Here is a 17,025-nt window from a genome sequence, read left to right as displayed (position 1 = left end):
CAAGTATTTCCTTAATTAAGTCACATAACAAATTCAAGCAGCAATTCAATGACTAATTTATTTACTTGTTTTGTGGCCTGCATTAATCATCAATTCAGTAAGCCTACATTAAACAACAATTCAGTAAGCATACATTAATCAGCATTCAGCACAAGTATTTTTATACGGAGTATATTGTAGTAGCATATTCAATTGTTGGCTTTTGAAACTAATTTAATATGAGTTAAAATTGTATTTTTTTGATAATACATGAATGTTTTATATCTTTTTTAAGAATTAGGTTCTGGATTTTCCTAATTTCAGAATTACTGTTTTGATTCTTAGTATGTCCTAACTTAATTGTATTGAAACATGAGATTATTTTGTGAGAAATTAGATAATTAAGATTATGGTGTGCACAGGCAGTAGCTAGCAGGTAGGAGCCACCAGTAGGCAGCATCTGGCCGCCAGCCACAGGATGCAGCTAGCTGCCAGCAGCAGGAACTCGCCAGCTGCACCTAGCCGCTGACAGCCGACAGTCGCCAGCCACAGGCAGTCACAAGCTTCACGCAGCAGCAACTCGGGTAAAAATATGCTGAATTCTTTCAGCTACTTTGTAAAATTTATGTCATGCTTAATCAAGCATTCTAGCTTAAGCAATTTTGGTTTTGTTTGATTGCAAAAGTATTTGTTAAATTGGACTTTTGAATAAGAATTAGGTGAGAAAATTTTACTTTGGGTGAACTCATGTTGGTAACTAAAATTAAACAATTGTAAGTACTAGTATTCTCACACACAAATTAAACAATTGTAAGTACTATTTGGCTATTTCCCAGTGGTGATGTTTTTTTTTTTTTTTTAATTTTCATTTGTGTTATTAGCTTAAGTACCTAGGGTCGATCATCCAGAAGAATGGTGACATTGATCAAGACGTGACCCACAGGATTAAGTCAGGGTGGCTTAAATGGAGAGCGGCCACGGGAGTGTTATGCGACCGCAGCATTCCCTTAAAGTTGAAGGGAAAATTCTACAGGACTGCCATAAGACCAGTGTTGCTCTATGGTACAGAATGTTGGGCTTCTAAGAAAGAGCATATTAAAAAGATGGAGGTTACGGAAATGCGCATGTTAAGGTGGATGTGTGGAAACACTTTAAGAGATAGAATCAGAAATGAGGTTATTCGCAAGAAAGTAGGTGTGGCGGGCATTGTAGATAAATTAAGGGAAAATCGTCTGCGTTGGTTTGGACATGTAAGACGGAGACCCGAGGGTGCACCGGTGCGAAGAGTGGAAGAGTGGGACCATGGAGGGATTAAACGAGGAAGAGGGAGACCAAAGATGACTTGGTTGGAAGGAGTGAGGAAGGATATGAAGTGCATGGATTTACGTGAGGATGAAGTTTTGGATCGTAAGGGATGGAGGAGAAAGATTTATGTTGATGACTACACGGAATAATCAAATTTGGTTCATGTTAGCCGACCCCACTTTTGGGATTAAGGCTTTGATTGATTGATTGATTTGTGTTATTAGCTTGTGTGTGTTGTATAATTGTGTCTATTAATAGCAATTGGATCAACATGAACATTATCAATGTCACTGCAATCAGCTCTTTATTATGTTGTGTTAATCTTTTTCAGGTGTATATCACTAAAAAAGAACAAGAACTAACATGTCAAATTGCCTACAGACATTATAGAAAGGTATCTATAACCAAATTGTTCTGATATGTCACTCTGCTCATGTTACTAAACATTTTAAGTTTTGCGGTCATATATCTTAGTACCATGAAAATTCTCCCTTCTTTATTTCCTGCTAGAATTCAGTGAAAGTGCATGAAACACCACAACATTGTCGGTCATTTCTATTTTCACTTTAGGGAAGATGACCAATGCTTGATTTTGTTCTTGACAGGAAAGTGGAAATAGTTATAAGAAGTCTAAAAAGAAGGGTGCTATGAAGAAAAAGTGAAAGTTTCAAGTTGTTGTGCTAGCAATGTAGAATACTAGAATTAGTCTTCTTTGTGATCTTTTCTTTTTTTTTAAAAAAAAAAAAAAAGATAGACATGCTCTTGAGTATTTGATGTACTAAATACTGTCATTTTAGTCAGTATGCTAGTGAATAAGATAAAAAATTACTCATATGTTGCAGTTTTGTATAATACTACAAGTTCTATTTTTTGTTGGTCAAAGTGTTAATTCATTTCTGAAAGCTACAAACATCTTTGTAGTCTGGAATGATTCTACTTCACTGCTATGTTAATTCAAGTTACTGTGTGAAATTCTGAAGTCAAATACTGTCAATAAACTTGACTCATCATACCTTATAGTATTTGCACTTTTCCTATAAGACTCCAATCAATTACATAAGGCAATGGAAACACATGAAACAATCATTGTCTTTTATATCTTGAAACAACGATTTTAAAATTGTTGCATAGGAAACAATTTGTTGTTGTATTTTTGGACAACATTTGAAATAAATGTTGCCTTATTTAAAAAAAGGGCTACATTTTACATATTGTTGTCTTACATTGTCTAAAGCAACACTTTTTAAACCGTTGCATTGTAGTGTAGTATACATTATTTAGGATCAAGGTAACAAACATGTTTTGTTGCCTTTTATAGTAAAAGGCAACATTTGTAAAATTGTTGCAATTTTGTGTGTTGCCTATTCTCATTTTTTTTTTGTAGTGAAACCCTCCAAAAGACAAGTATAAAAGTCCAATAAAAGTTGATTGGAAATCTCTATGATCAAAAGTTGATCAAATGACACTATTCTTCAACCACTTTATATAATTAAGAGTTAAATACTTGATTAAACTCTAATGTGAATGATGATTGATTAGACTTAGCAAAATCATGAAAAGTGCATAAAGAAGTTAAGCAGAGTATCATTTTGAACCTAAGAGAAGTGTTCTAAGTGGCTCAAATGGAAAAGGTTTTAAAAAGTATGAGGATTTCATTAAGAAGTTATAAGCCAAGAATTGCAAACAAGTTGCTACTTCTCAAACCTAGAACTACTTACATGCTAAAAGTTGTTATGAACAACAAATGTTTCAAATTAAATGGACCAATTCCAATTGATTAGATACTACCTCATATATTTGGAAGGTAAAAGAATGGAAATGTTCCAATTTAAGAATTATATTATAGAAATTGATTTAGCATATTGCTACTTCTTGGACATATGATGTCTTGTTTAGATCACTCATTGCACAATGTGATTGAACTAAAGGAAGAAGTTATTGCTAAAGGAGAAATAAATCTACAAGTTTAGAAGCAAATGTTGCTACTTCACAAGTAGAATCTACAAGTTTGGAAGCAAAAGTTGCAACTTTACAAGTAGAACCAGTATTTCACCACTAATAATTGGCTAGAATTAAATAAATGTTATTCATTCTTGCCATTATCAAAACACCATTTAATGTTATTAATGACTAAGCATCGAAGATTCAAAAACGTGGAATAAATGTTATTCTATGCTTCTTTGAGTCATAATGTGTTTTGAATTGCTAAATAGGTTTAAAATTCTATATGATAGAAATAATTAAACAATTTCTATATATATAAATTGTCTCTAATATGTCAATTAATTCAAATGAAAATGAAAATTGTACGCGGAAGATCCAAAGGGATGGACTTTCAATATCATTAGATTATGAATCCATTGATATATGTAATTATCATTCTAATTTGAAATTTTGACAAAGTCACCATTTAGAGAAATGATGTTGCAAACTCTAGGTCGAATACATATCGATGTAAGAAAACCAAAGGTTCAAAGACTAGAGACGGACAATGAAACTTCATTTGTAATACGATCACTACTTATGCTTAGTTGAAGCATGGAAGTGAAAATTTTGAAAAGTTCAAAATGTTCAGTATGAAGTTCAGTATCAACTTGACAAGATCATGATTACATTACAATATGATTGTAATTGTGAAAATTTAAGTCAAGACACATGTACATAGCAACATATTCAAAATATTGCGATATGATCGTAATAATGAGAATTTAAGCCAAGACATTAATAAACATCCAAGAGTTGTGAAATCGTTTTACAACAAACTCCAAAAGAAAACCTTGTGAAGTGTTTATGAAGGGAGCTATCAACCTATATGAAATATATATTGATAATGGATGTAAATTACCTATCTTTCAACCATTATTCAAGGGATATACTTTTAAGATAAGCTACAAAACTAAACAAAGATACATACGTCAAATCAAAATGTAGCAAAGGCTTCATATGTGATATGGATAAGAAAAGTTCGTATTGATTCTTTCTACAAAGTAAGGAATAAAAGTTGTATTAAAACGTTTAATGCACGTTCTATTCCTATACAGAGCACGGGGTACTACTACACAAATCATACTTAGCACAAAAAGTTTGTTGCTCAAGTAGGTGCCCTTATGGAAATTGTTCCAAAAGGTCAAGTGGGAGTAGTGTAAATCTCAAAAGAGTTCGAGAAAAGCAACAAACAAACATGGTTCAAAACCATGGTTGGTTCACCCTATGCTAAATATGCCTCCTCAAAAGGCAAGTGGGAGTATATGAATCTCGAAAAGTTCGAGAGCCTTGAAAGAGTTCAAGAAAAGTGATTTCGAAAATCTTGAAGAAATTTGAGAAGTAATCGAATAAAAGCAACAATATGAGCATGATTCACCTCATGTTACAAATGACAACACGTGGTCTCATTAAGTGTAATGGGATTAATAACCATGTGTCAAAGGTAGTACATTCTAAGTGCACATCGTCTATTGTCGTTTCTCATTGAAAGCTAAACAAAGTTGTTGTATGAGTTTCAATTGTTGCATAAAAACCCACAATGGTGACTAGCATATGTAAAACTTAGCCAAAGAAATATGATTTCATATTGACTAAGAGTTCTAAAATATTTATTTTGGAACATGATGATTATGCAAGTAATAAAGATGATTTGACAAGTTATAACTCCAAGTGGTTTAAAACCATGAAATCTGAAATAGATTCTAAGTCTGTAAGCAAGTGTATGACACTTGAGTAATTTGCCTAAATTGGGTGGAACCCAACATAAGCAAAACAGACAAGAAAGAAAAATGTTTTCTAACTGTAGGCGTCGCTTGAAGTGCGCCTACGTTAAAGCATGTTGTGAATATGCTTGGCACTCATAGGAAGTGGGAATTGACATAACGATTAGGGACAACGATTAGGGACAAATAAAGTAGGGAGCCGCCAACAAGTTTTTAAGGAACTTGTAAACCGTTCACGGATCATAAAAGGCAACCACGAAAAGGGACAACGAAAGGCAACAACGATTGACCCGTGAAGGTTACACCCCATTCATAATCCATGAGATTACTAACTCCATATGGTTCGGAACCACGAAAGGAGGATCGGGGATGATGGTACGAAGTGAGTCATGGAGTCACATTCGCCCGTATTGGCCTCTACTCGATTCTTATAATGAAAAGTATTCCTGCGATCTCAAAGGCATGCAAACAAAATATTTAATTTGCTCCAAACTATTATTAAGCTAAATTGGTTTAATATAATTAATGCACATATAATTCTATAATATCGTGACCACTTAATTTAATAACAAGATTAAAGGAACCTAAACCGGTTGTCCAAATTATCTTATTAGGCGTGATTTTCAATTACATATTCCCTTTAACATGCACTATGGTGATCATAATAATAATAGAACAAACATTAATATTGGAAGCAATTCAACAATAATAACGTTAGTCAAATCAAATAAAAATAATCCCTAATCATGATACTAGAAATAAGAAATAAAAATAAGAGTAATTAATTAATTAATTACTCACATTCCGCGCGTTCCTTTAAATTGCTACATCATGAATAAACTGTTAGTAACTTCAATAAATAATAAATCAAATGGAAATTAAATTAAATTAAATAAATGTAGAGTTGATTTGGTCCAAACCCTCAGTTAATTCTACCTTTCACGCCTTGGTTAAAGTATAGAACTTCGGGTATTGTATGAATTCCTTAGAATGCTTAAGGGATGTATAAGAGAATAGGGTGGCTAGAATTTAGGCTAGAGCAAGAGAATGATTTTTGGTGTAGGGAGAGAGGATGATTTTTGGTGTAGAAGAGAGAAAGAGAGAAGGATTAGGTGATCAAGCTTGTTGATGATTGAAAAAGGGGAGATATGACCTCTATTTATAGGGAAAAAAGAGGGGTCGAATTAAGAAAAGATAAGAATTCGAATCGGATAAAACTCTTGCGATAGACAGCAGTTTTTGCGGTTTTTGTTTTTATCATATCTTTTGATCCAGAAATCAGAATAAGATGAATAAGATATCGTTGGAAAGCTCTTGAAGTCTGCTTTCTAACCCAAGTGGAATCAGATTAAAAATATTTTGTAGAATAAAAGATATAGCCGAAATAGTGGGACGGTGTCAGTTTTGGATATAGTTTCGTATTTCTTTTATATCTTTTTCATTCTAGCTCGGAATTAATATTATAATATATCATTGGAAAGATAATTTCAAGAGCTATCCAACCATCTAAGAATAAGATAAAAACAGTGAGGAACGAAAATAATATCTGACTATCTTTGAACGTCTTTCAATTCGAATTAAATTACTAGAGGAATTTTATTCTATTTCAAACTCTTTAATCTTATCTTTTCAAAAAGGATAATTAAGATCTTTTAGAAACTTATAGAAGCTTCCAATTAATCCTAATTGGATTAGGAATGAGATTAAATCCTTTGGACCCTCCACATGATCATTGGGTCGTAGGTAAGGTGGGCTTAGGTTCGATTTAGACTCAATTTAGTATTTTAACCATAACTTATTCGTTATAACTCGGATTTGGGCTTATAATATATCGTTGGAAAGCTCTTTTCAAGCCCCATCCAACCATTTAAAAATTGGACCCAGATTATGGACCAAAATAAACTGGTCTAAACGTTTTTATAAAAAGGACACGAAATGAATGATTTTAATGGACACGAAATGAATTATTTTGGGTTTAAAGGCACGAAATGGGGAAAATAAGTAATGATTTGGGAAAATGGGCTATGAATTAAATTGTTTTATGAAATGTATTGAGTGGAACATGGATTTAAGCACTCTAAAGATTACATACTCAACCCGACCAATAATGGCGGTAAAAGGTTGTTCATCATTGGGTTTGGTTTTGGGGAGACATTTTTAGGTGTCTACACTAACTAAAGCAAAGACTTGTTAAAGGATTCAACTAATTCATAGTATGACTATGACTACTATGAAACCTTTAAATGTTGCAAAGATCTATTAAAGATATTTAGTGATTTCTACCTTATAAAATTTGGTAGATAGATTTCAAAACGCTTTCTTGAAATTGTTCATGAAATAAGATTTGTATATGATACAATCAAAAGTTTGGAGATCCAATAATCCTAAGGATGCATAAAAGATCCATAATGGATTGAAGTTAGCATCAGGGAGTTATGTTCCTAATTTTTTGAGTTAATCAAATCGTTTGATGCTCTCGTAAAATGAAGAAAAGGTCTTGTATGTACAAGATGTTTAGTGGGAGCTATGAAGTCTTCTTGATCTAGTATAAAGAGTAATTATTCATTGCTTGAAGAGTCAAGTGGTGGGTAATGCATTTTATATGAAAACCTTGAAGAAGAAGATGAGTACATTTGGGATTCAAAGATCTATATAGATAGGTCTCGAAGGATGTTTGAGTTTTGGTTAAGAAGCTTATATTGATAAGATTCTTATAAGGTTCAAAATTATATTGAAAAGAGTTTCAATCCCATGTGACATGGCACGTTGCTTAGTGATTCAATACCTTGAGAAAGGTTGATGAAATTAAGACTTTGAGTGATGATCCTTATGAAATTCGCAAAGGATGCATCATGCATGCCATGGACTATACTTGTCTATTTGATTCACGTGTTTTAAAGAGCAAGTGATGATAGATTTCAATCGAAATCCAATGTAACGTTGGAATACAAATTAGAAATTCCAAAGTTCCTTGCAAAAGGGCGAACGAAAATTCTTAGTGTATGGAGATGAAAATGATTATAAAAATTTAGAAATTGCAAAATTCATGTTTATGAGAATGTCTCATGAACTCTACTTACTGAACCCCTTCCATGACTAAGGTATGAGAGTCATACTAAGGTTTTTGGATTGAAGCAAGTTATGTAATTTTAGTTGTGTATGTTTTGAGAAAGCATATTACAAAAGTAAATACATTAGCTTGCAAAATTATGTTTATTAATTGAAACAAAGTTTCAATCTTATTTAATCGTGGTTTCAAGATTAAATAAAATGTCCAAAATAATTATGAATTGATGGGCTCACTAGATTGATGACCTTTTGAATGAAACCCCATAGGTGAACAAAATTCATACATTATTTAAGTTCCTAGTTCGGAATCATTAAAGTGGACATAAATGATTTCAATTTGGATTAGCATGTTAAGATTGATTGGATAGCGCAGTTTCATGGGTTATAGGAGCGTAGTGATGCTCGGTCAATCACATGGATATGCATGAATGATGCATGATCGAACTATAGACCTACTTTGAAGTTCAAGTATAGAGCTTCCGGATATATTAGTGATTCCTTTGACATGAGTGGAACATGATCTCATTCAATGGATGTTATAACTGTGGTACATTCAAACGTCTGCCCGTAACTGGAGATTATAAAGGGTGTTTCTCGGTTATTTCAGAAGTTGAGTGGGAGCTTTGGTTGCCACAAGATTGGATAGAGTCTACCTATTTAATTAGGAATGTGTCTTGGCCCCTTGAAGAGGGAGAATTCAGAAAATGCATGGCCGTGCTCAAATGTGTTACATAGTAACCATTTGTTTTGTAATTCTAACTCAGATTTAAACCAAGCGGCGAAGCGAGCTTAAAAGGTTGCCCTAGGAGCTGAAACACGTGAAAGCTCAAAGCTACTGGTTCTGCAGGAACATTCTATGGTCTTAATAAGATTTGTAGATTAATATGATCATGACATAAGATGCAATCATATTATCAAATCGACACACATTGACTTAAGGAATTTGAATATTGCACACTTGTCTCAGACAAGTGGGAGATTAAAGGAGTTATGTCTTCGATAAGTGCAATTACTAGATATATCAAGGATCACTATTATGGAGATAATAAGTTCATTCTATTGGGGCGTCATCCTCTGTTGCTAGACTATGAGAGATGATCTTTGGACTAGTCAAATAGTCCAAAGCCCTTTAGAATGGATCGTATATTGGTCACACACAAGGGTATTGGGTTAAGCAAGTAAGAGGCCCATTAATGGGCCTCATGAGCAATTAACTAGTCATGAATTAGATTGGGTTAACATAGTTAGATTGGAATTAGGTTTTGGGCTTTTGACATGGGCTCTTATTTAGAGATGAGATCTATAAATAAGATCCATGCCTAGGGTTTGTTGGAAGCAGTCATAATTCACACACAGTGAATTTTGACATCAAGGCAACCAATCCCAAAACCCCAATCCCCTCTCTAACTCACGGCTCCCTCTCCTCCCCTTTGGACTCACGGCCGGCCACCCCTTGGTAGCGCGTGTGGTGGTTCGTGGTGGTTCTTGGTTAGTTTGTCTCTCATCTCCGTAGAAGGTCAATTGAAGGGTTCAATTGCAACTAACTAGCATTAGTGGAGGTCTTAATCTGTGCCCGTGGACCAAGTAGAGGAATCACACTTGAGGTTCTTTATCTCCCCTTGTTCTTGCTCAATCGCACGTGGAATCACGCTTCAAAGGTACAATTATTTGTTCTTTATGTGTTATGCATTAGATCTTTGGATTAGGTACTATATGAATATGATTCATGTTTATTTCCGCTGCGTAGTACCTATAAACTCCTACAGTTCAACCATGTTGATGCGAGTTTTAGGCGGTGATCAGGGGGGAGGGCCCGAGGCTGGAGGGTTTTAGGCGATTTAGTTTGACGGTAGTTGAGGGAAGATTGGCCGCCGGCGAGGAGGTTGTGTTAGACGTTTGCAGTGAAGGGGGAGGGAGGAGGTTGGTTGTCCTGGTGGCAGGAGAAGGGGAGGGGATGGCTACCTTTTTAAAAAAATTGATTTATTTTTTTATTTTTTTTTATTTAAGACCAATAGGGTGGTGACACGTGGGCCCTCAATCGAAAAATTGACCGGAATATAGGAGGGGTGGTGAAACCTATTGGTTTTGTAAATTATGGGTGGTATTTTTTAATTTCAAAAAAATATAGGTGGTTAATTCAACATAGGGTACATTTAGGGGTAGTTATTTACAAAAATTTATCCATTTAATCATTCACATATTCTTCAAAAAGGTGGGTATACATTACTATATTATAAGATGGAATAAAGTTATCATAAAAGTATTTAAGGTTACCATTTATACTACAAAAGTTATTATTTTTCTAATAATAATAAATTTTTAAGAAAATCTTATATTATATTAGACTAATCATATTACCCTTTATAGTATGTCATGATAAATCTATAAGAACTTATACATTAAAATAAAATCAAACCAACGACAAATTATAAGTTTTCCTTCAAGTGGTTAAAGTAACCATAAAAATAGTTAAAGTTACTCTCAAACTGACCGTCTTACATACAATAAAATTAACGTACACCAACTCACACAAGACTCATCAATAACCAATAACCAATAACTATATACTAAAAGACACACCAGCAATGACACGTGTCATCTCCAGGTGTGTCCTTAATTATACTTCTTCTTTTTTAAAAAAAAATTATTGATTAAGGAAACTAATAATTTACAAAAATAATATTATTTTATTTACATATTCCATATTAATACGTAACACGGAGTGATTATTATATTTAAAAATTTGGACAACTGTAAACCAAAAATCATATTTTAAAATAATTTGCACAAATATTTAAAAAAATCCGGTGTACACTATTTTACTGAATGGCGGATTGGCGGCGGAAAGAAACTAAAGGTTTTACTCACCCACCCAAGTTAAACTCATATTTCTCGCTCCTTCCTTCTTATTTTCCCCTTTCAGATACTATAACTTCTCTCTCCTCCTTTTTTTTCTCTCTCCTCTTCATTTAACTTTCTCTTCCATTCTTCCTTCCATTTATTATATCCCTTCGTTTTTCAAGTTTTATGTCCACAAACATGTAGATAGCAAAACCAGTTGAATTTTGCAGCTTTCTTACAATTGAAGCAAAAATGCCAACCTATAAAGCATGGTGACTAAAAATTCTGCAAACCGTCAATGTTAGTAAAGTATGAGTGACTGGAACATATTATGTTTCTGATTTACAAGTAAAGTATGAGTGACTGGAACATATTATGTTTCTGATTTACATTTTATTTATTACTTTTTTTAAAAAATTTTGTTGTTATGTGATGTGGATCTTTATTATTTTGATTTGTTTGAGTGATTGTATTGTTTTATCATTGTTAATTTTGTGTATATTTTGGTTGATTTTGATACTCTGTTTTTGTGAAAAAAATGTCACTTTTATGAAAAAAAAGGGTCACTTTTGTGAAAATAAAGAGTCACTTTTGTAAAAAAAAAAGGGTCACTTTTGTAAGAAAAAAGGGTCACTTTTATAAGAAAAAAGGGGTCACTTTTCGCAAAATGTTCGATGTACAATAAAATTATTGTACACCGGGGGCATGCAAAAGTTTTTGAATAATTTGAGACCTATTTTACAACAAGAAAAAATATGACTCAGTTATTTTCATTTTTATTTTATTTATTTATTTATTTGTTTATTTATTTTGCATACTTTTGTATTTGTTGTGTAGTAGAAGCTACAATTAAAAAAAATCAACATATGACATAGTTTTATTATTCATCAACTAATTTATGATTATAATTCTTATCAATCAATAATCTATAGCTATATATAATTGTAGATCACCGTGCATGGCACAAGACCTAACCTAATTGTTAATTATTTTCTAGATTAATGTAATTTTTTTTTATACATTTCACGTACTTTACTTCTCATTAGAGTTGGTAAAACCTGAATTGACCGACCGGCTAATCTAAATTGAAGATATTGAGAGAAACTGAAACCCAAATAGCCCGAATTCAACCTGATTTGGCCTAAATATCATATTTTGTAACATTTTACACTATTTTTAGTAGAATTATACCCAAATTTAATTAAAGTTTTGTTGACCGATCACATCTTGTATTTTGTATTTCTTTTGAAAGCATATCTTGTAAATTGTAATGTGTGAGTGTGACGAATAACCATAGTACCATACATAGTTACATACCTACCTACCCTTAATTTACCAGTTATACACAGTATAGTTTAAATACGTTACTCCAAGTCCACCACAACATTATTGCTATCAATTTCCCATACAATAATAGTCAACCATACCAAATCAATTTTCACAAATGCACCCCATTTCCTGCATTCCTATTCAAAAATCAAAAATTCAGTATTTAGTATTTACCATTCTATTACATTCCGCGGGTTTTTTTTTTTAATTAATTCCTTAATTTTCTCTCTCCTCCAATTTGCAATATCTCACCTTCATTCCATCCATCAATGGCGTCTTCTGAAGATCAAATCACCTTCAGAACCAAAGTCCTTACTCGCCATCTCAACCCAATTCTCAATTATTCATCTTCATCATCACCCAATCTTCTCTCCTCTTTGCCATGCCTCTCCTACACTCCTCCGGAACTCGTCGAATCGGAACCTGTTTTCGATACGAAGCAAATGCGATCTCTATTGGATTACCACAACATCAACCACCGTGACTGGTTGTACAATATCATGATTCAGAGCAATCTGTTTAACCCCTCGATTCGCGGTCATCGGAAATTTGTTTGCCCTGATTATAATCAATCTATAGAACAACAAAGGGAGATCACCGTCAAGCGAATCGAGTATTTGCGTGATTGTGGGGTTTTTTTGGGTTGGCTTACTGGGGATTCGGAAGAAGATGAGCTTCGTAAAATAGCGTTGAATGAAGTTTTGGTGATTTTTGATCATTCCCTTACGACTAAGCTCGGTGTCCATTTCCTTCTCTGGTAATTTTCTGCAAAAATTGATAAATATTAAGTCAAAATTTAAAGCTATTCTTTATCCCTACGTTCCTTTTTTGTTAGTCCTATTTGGAATGAGGAAATTCAAGTTTATATCAGAGATAAACTTGTTTCGTTTATGCAGGGATAAAGTCGTATATTTGCCAGTTAAATTGGAGGGCACATTTGGAAATGAAAAGTTAAAGTTGATAACACAGTTAACGCCTGTGAACTGGAGCTAACCTCTGGTTAACTGAGTCCTATTAACCCATTGTTAACAAAAACGAAATGAATTGAATTTTCTCAATGGTCGTTACTTGTAAATCTTAATTTAAACTTTATACGACAGTAATACAAAAATTTTATATCACACTACTTATTTGAGGGCTTATAGTTTTATAGGAAGCTACTTATTTGTTGATATACCTGTCAAATGTTGCTAATGAATGGAGACTAATAGTTAATTGGAATTTACCAGTGGAGTGAACTTTAATTGGATAGTGACCACATTGCCGCTAGATTAGCAGTCTCGTCGGCATTTAAGGTTGTCGACAGTAACAAAGTTGGGTGTGACCTTAGTTTCAGAAATAGTGGCAAATTAAACTCCCTCCGTCCCCAAATGATAGTCTTTTATGGGCAAAAATCACGGGAATTAAGAAACTTAAATAAAAGTTACATTGAAAAGATAAATTTACATTGGGTATGTGAAATAGTAGAGAGATAAAGTAATAAAATTACATTGAAAAACAAAATTTACATGGGAAAGTTAAATTTGCACAAATATTGTTGCAGTTGGAGGAAATTTTGATAAAAATATTGATATTAATGGTACTTGAAAAAAGCAAATGGGACTATCATTTGGGGACGGAGGGAGTAATATAATAATTTTAAGGCAAATTTGTCAAAAAAAAAAAAACACCTTTTAAATTCACCATTTTGCGAAAAAAACCTTTTAAAAGATTTTTGGCAAAAGAAAACCCGAAGTTAAAATTTTTTTGTTGAAAACAACCCGATGCCTCCAATCCAAATAACTAACCTCTAATTCATTTAATTAATCTCTCATTTCTTCTAATTAACCTCTAACTCTCACTTAACCATTTAATTATTAAATTAATTTATAAATAAAAACAAAAAAATAAAAAAACCACCAGCAAGCCGCGCCCCCTCCCTTTCCTTCTCCCATGGCAGCAGCCACTATCCCTCAACCGAGCCACCGCTCTGAATTCATTACCCCGACGACCCACCACTTTGAATCCCCTAACCCCGGCAACCCACCTCCCTTTCCCATCATCGAAAACAGGGAACTTGTTGAGCTTGAGCGTCATCGTCATCGAAATCGGAAGGCAAAATGGAATTGAGCGCCATAAGAGATTGAAGGTCAACGAAGGAATGGAAGCGAGGGCAAAAATGGAATTGGAAGAGATGAGGGGTTATGACGAAAGGGCGGGTGAGAGACATAGAATTGAAGCCGGAAATGGAGGTGAGTTGAGGAATGAGGAGAGAGAAAATGTTGATAGAAGTGGACACCATTGTTGAGTGTTTTTGAGGTCTCTAGTTTTTGGGAAATGCGGGTCTCGGTCGGCGGTGGAGGTGAGTCGTCGGGGGGGGGGGTTGTGGGTTCTACGCGGCGGCTCAGTTGGGGGAGGGGGGTTGCTGTCAGGGGAGGAGGAAAGAAATAAGGTGGCTGGCTGGTGGTTGGGGGTGGTGGTTTTTGCTTTTTTCTTTTTTATAAATTAATTTAATAATTAAATGGTTAAGTGAGAGTTAGAGGTTAATTAAGTGAATTAGAGGTTAATTATGTGGATTAGAGGCATCGGGCTTTCTTGAACAAAAAAATTTTAACTTTGGTTTTTTTTTTTACAATAAAGCTTTTAAAAGTTTTTTTCCGCAAAATGGTGTATTTAAAAGGTTTTTTTTTTTGACAGATTTGCCTAATTGTAAAAAAAGTTTCGAGATCAAACGATGTAATTTCATTTGCCTAGCTTGACATAGTCGCATTCAATTGCCGGAATAAATGAAACACCGAGAAACACTACTACAGTACTCCCTTCGTTTTTAAATACTTGCTCCATTTTTATTTTTTACACTATTCATATTTTCTAATTTGACTAATGTTTGTGATTTATACATAAGAAAAAAATATAGTCTTCTGGGTACTTGTTGGAATCGTCTCAATGAATAGATTATTAATTTTTAATTGTTAGAATTTATACTTATTGATTATTAAAGATATAATTGATCAAAGATTAGCATCGTCATACGTGTGCCAAAGAGAAATTGAGCAAGTATTTTAAAACGGAGGGAGTATTACTCAACAGAAAATACGAACCCTAAATTGAAAAATATAAAGAGGGGAAATTGAAAAATTCACTTTAAGCAGGAGTGTTAACTTCTAACGGCAAGCAAAATTTAACTGACGTTTTTCCCGTATTTGGGCCCACAGTTGTTACTTTCCACTTGCTTTTTACAAATTTTTTTAACTTTTTATACAGCTGTCCATACTTTGTGGGTACCAACTTTGAGATAAACAATTTTTGTTTATCTTGAAGATTAATGGGGGCTCCCTCGGTTTGAAATAATCTTCAATTTGAGGGGAGAAATATTAAAGACGTTACTCTATCAATATAATTGTGGTTACTTTGTCAGTATTATACTATTATAGGATTACTCCGTTTTATTTTGTAGGCAGCCACATGGTGTGGTCAGTTGTAGAAAAAAACGTGCTGATATTTAAAAAGTAAACAAAAAAAATTGTAAAATGAAACTTGCTACCTCCCAAACACTAACATTTATAACGTTCGAAAAAAACTATCTCTACCATTAGCCGCTACATGAAACGTACGTGCGTTAAGCTACCTTATCAAATACATTCCTTTTTATTTAATTTTTTTTTTCCTGAATAGTGTTTTAATTTTATCCAAATGTTAATTGTTACTTAAAACTCTACAACTAAGGGCTTGTTTTGATTTACTGAAAACAACTGAACTGAATTGAACTAATTGGGGCTGAACAAATGAATTGTATTGAATAGAGCTGAAATGAATTGTTTATGAGAGAAGGAAATTAGGAACTGAACAACTAAAATGAACTGAACTGATTAAAGTTAAAATGAATTAAATCGAAGTGAATTGAAATTAAGCTGAACAAAATAGGCCCTAATCAGGACCTAATAACAACGCGATCAGGACCTAATAACAACGCGATCAGGACCTAATAACAACGCGATCACATCTTGTATGTGTTTTTCTAAGCTATGCCCCTAAGGTAGTCGAGTTTCTAAGGTGTACCCATACTTTTTCAAATTTCTAAGTTGTGCCCCTCAGCTCACTATCATTAATGAATGGTACCTTCCTTGGGACTTCCACGTCACCTAAAGTTAACTATAAATTTAATAAAAAGATGATAAAATGTAAGGAAATGATGCGAGAAAAGAATCTAAACCACAACAACACTAATAACGAAAACTGAAGCCACGAAATCACACTCTTAATTAGCTTTTAAATAACTAATAAGGGTACATTTCAGTATTGATAAGAAGTTTAAGGCACGACTTAGAAACTTGAAAAAGCATGAGTACACCTTAAAAACTAAACTACCTTAGGGCAATAGCAATAAGAAGTTTGTGGGAACAATTTAGAGGTTTGTTGTTGGGTTGAGGTTTGTTGTGTAGACAAACCGGTTTATCTTTGCTTAGTTGGCAAAAATGTGAAACTTTTCTCTCTTTTTTGTTTTTTTGTTTTTTTTTTAAGTTTTTTAATTTTTTTATTTTTAAGGAAAAAAGTTGTAGGGATGAATTTCATGAGTTATATTGATAGTGGTCCCCTACATAAACCTATAAATAGGTTTATCTATTGTTGATGAAAGGTTTGTTGGGGAAAGATTTGTTAGGAAAAGATTTGTGTAATAATGACGTGTTGAAGGTTTGTTATATTGTGGATGTCCTAAGGGATATAGCTTAGAAAAACACTTTTTCTCTTCTCCTGAAAGCACATCCTGTAAATTGTAATGTGTGAGTGTGTGACCAATAACCATATTGCCATACAT

The sequence above is a fragment of the Chenopodium album genome, chromosome 27 (genome assembly GCF_948465745.1).
Source record: "Chenopodium album chromosome 27, dcCheAlbu1.1, whole genome shotgun sequence".
NCBI classification, from domain to species: Eukaryota; Viridiplantae; Streptophyta; class Magnoliopsida; order Caryophyllales; family Amaranthaceae; genus Chenopodium; species Chenopodium album.
Note: the sequence above shows the minus strand (reverse complement) of the source record.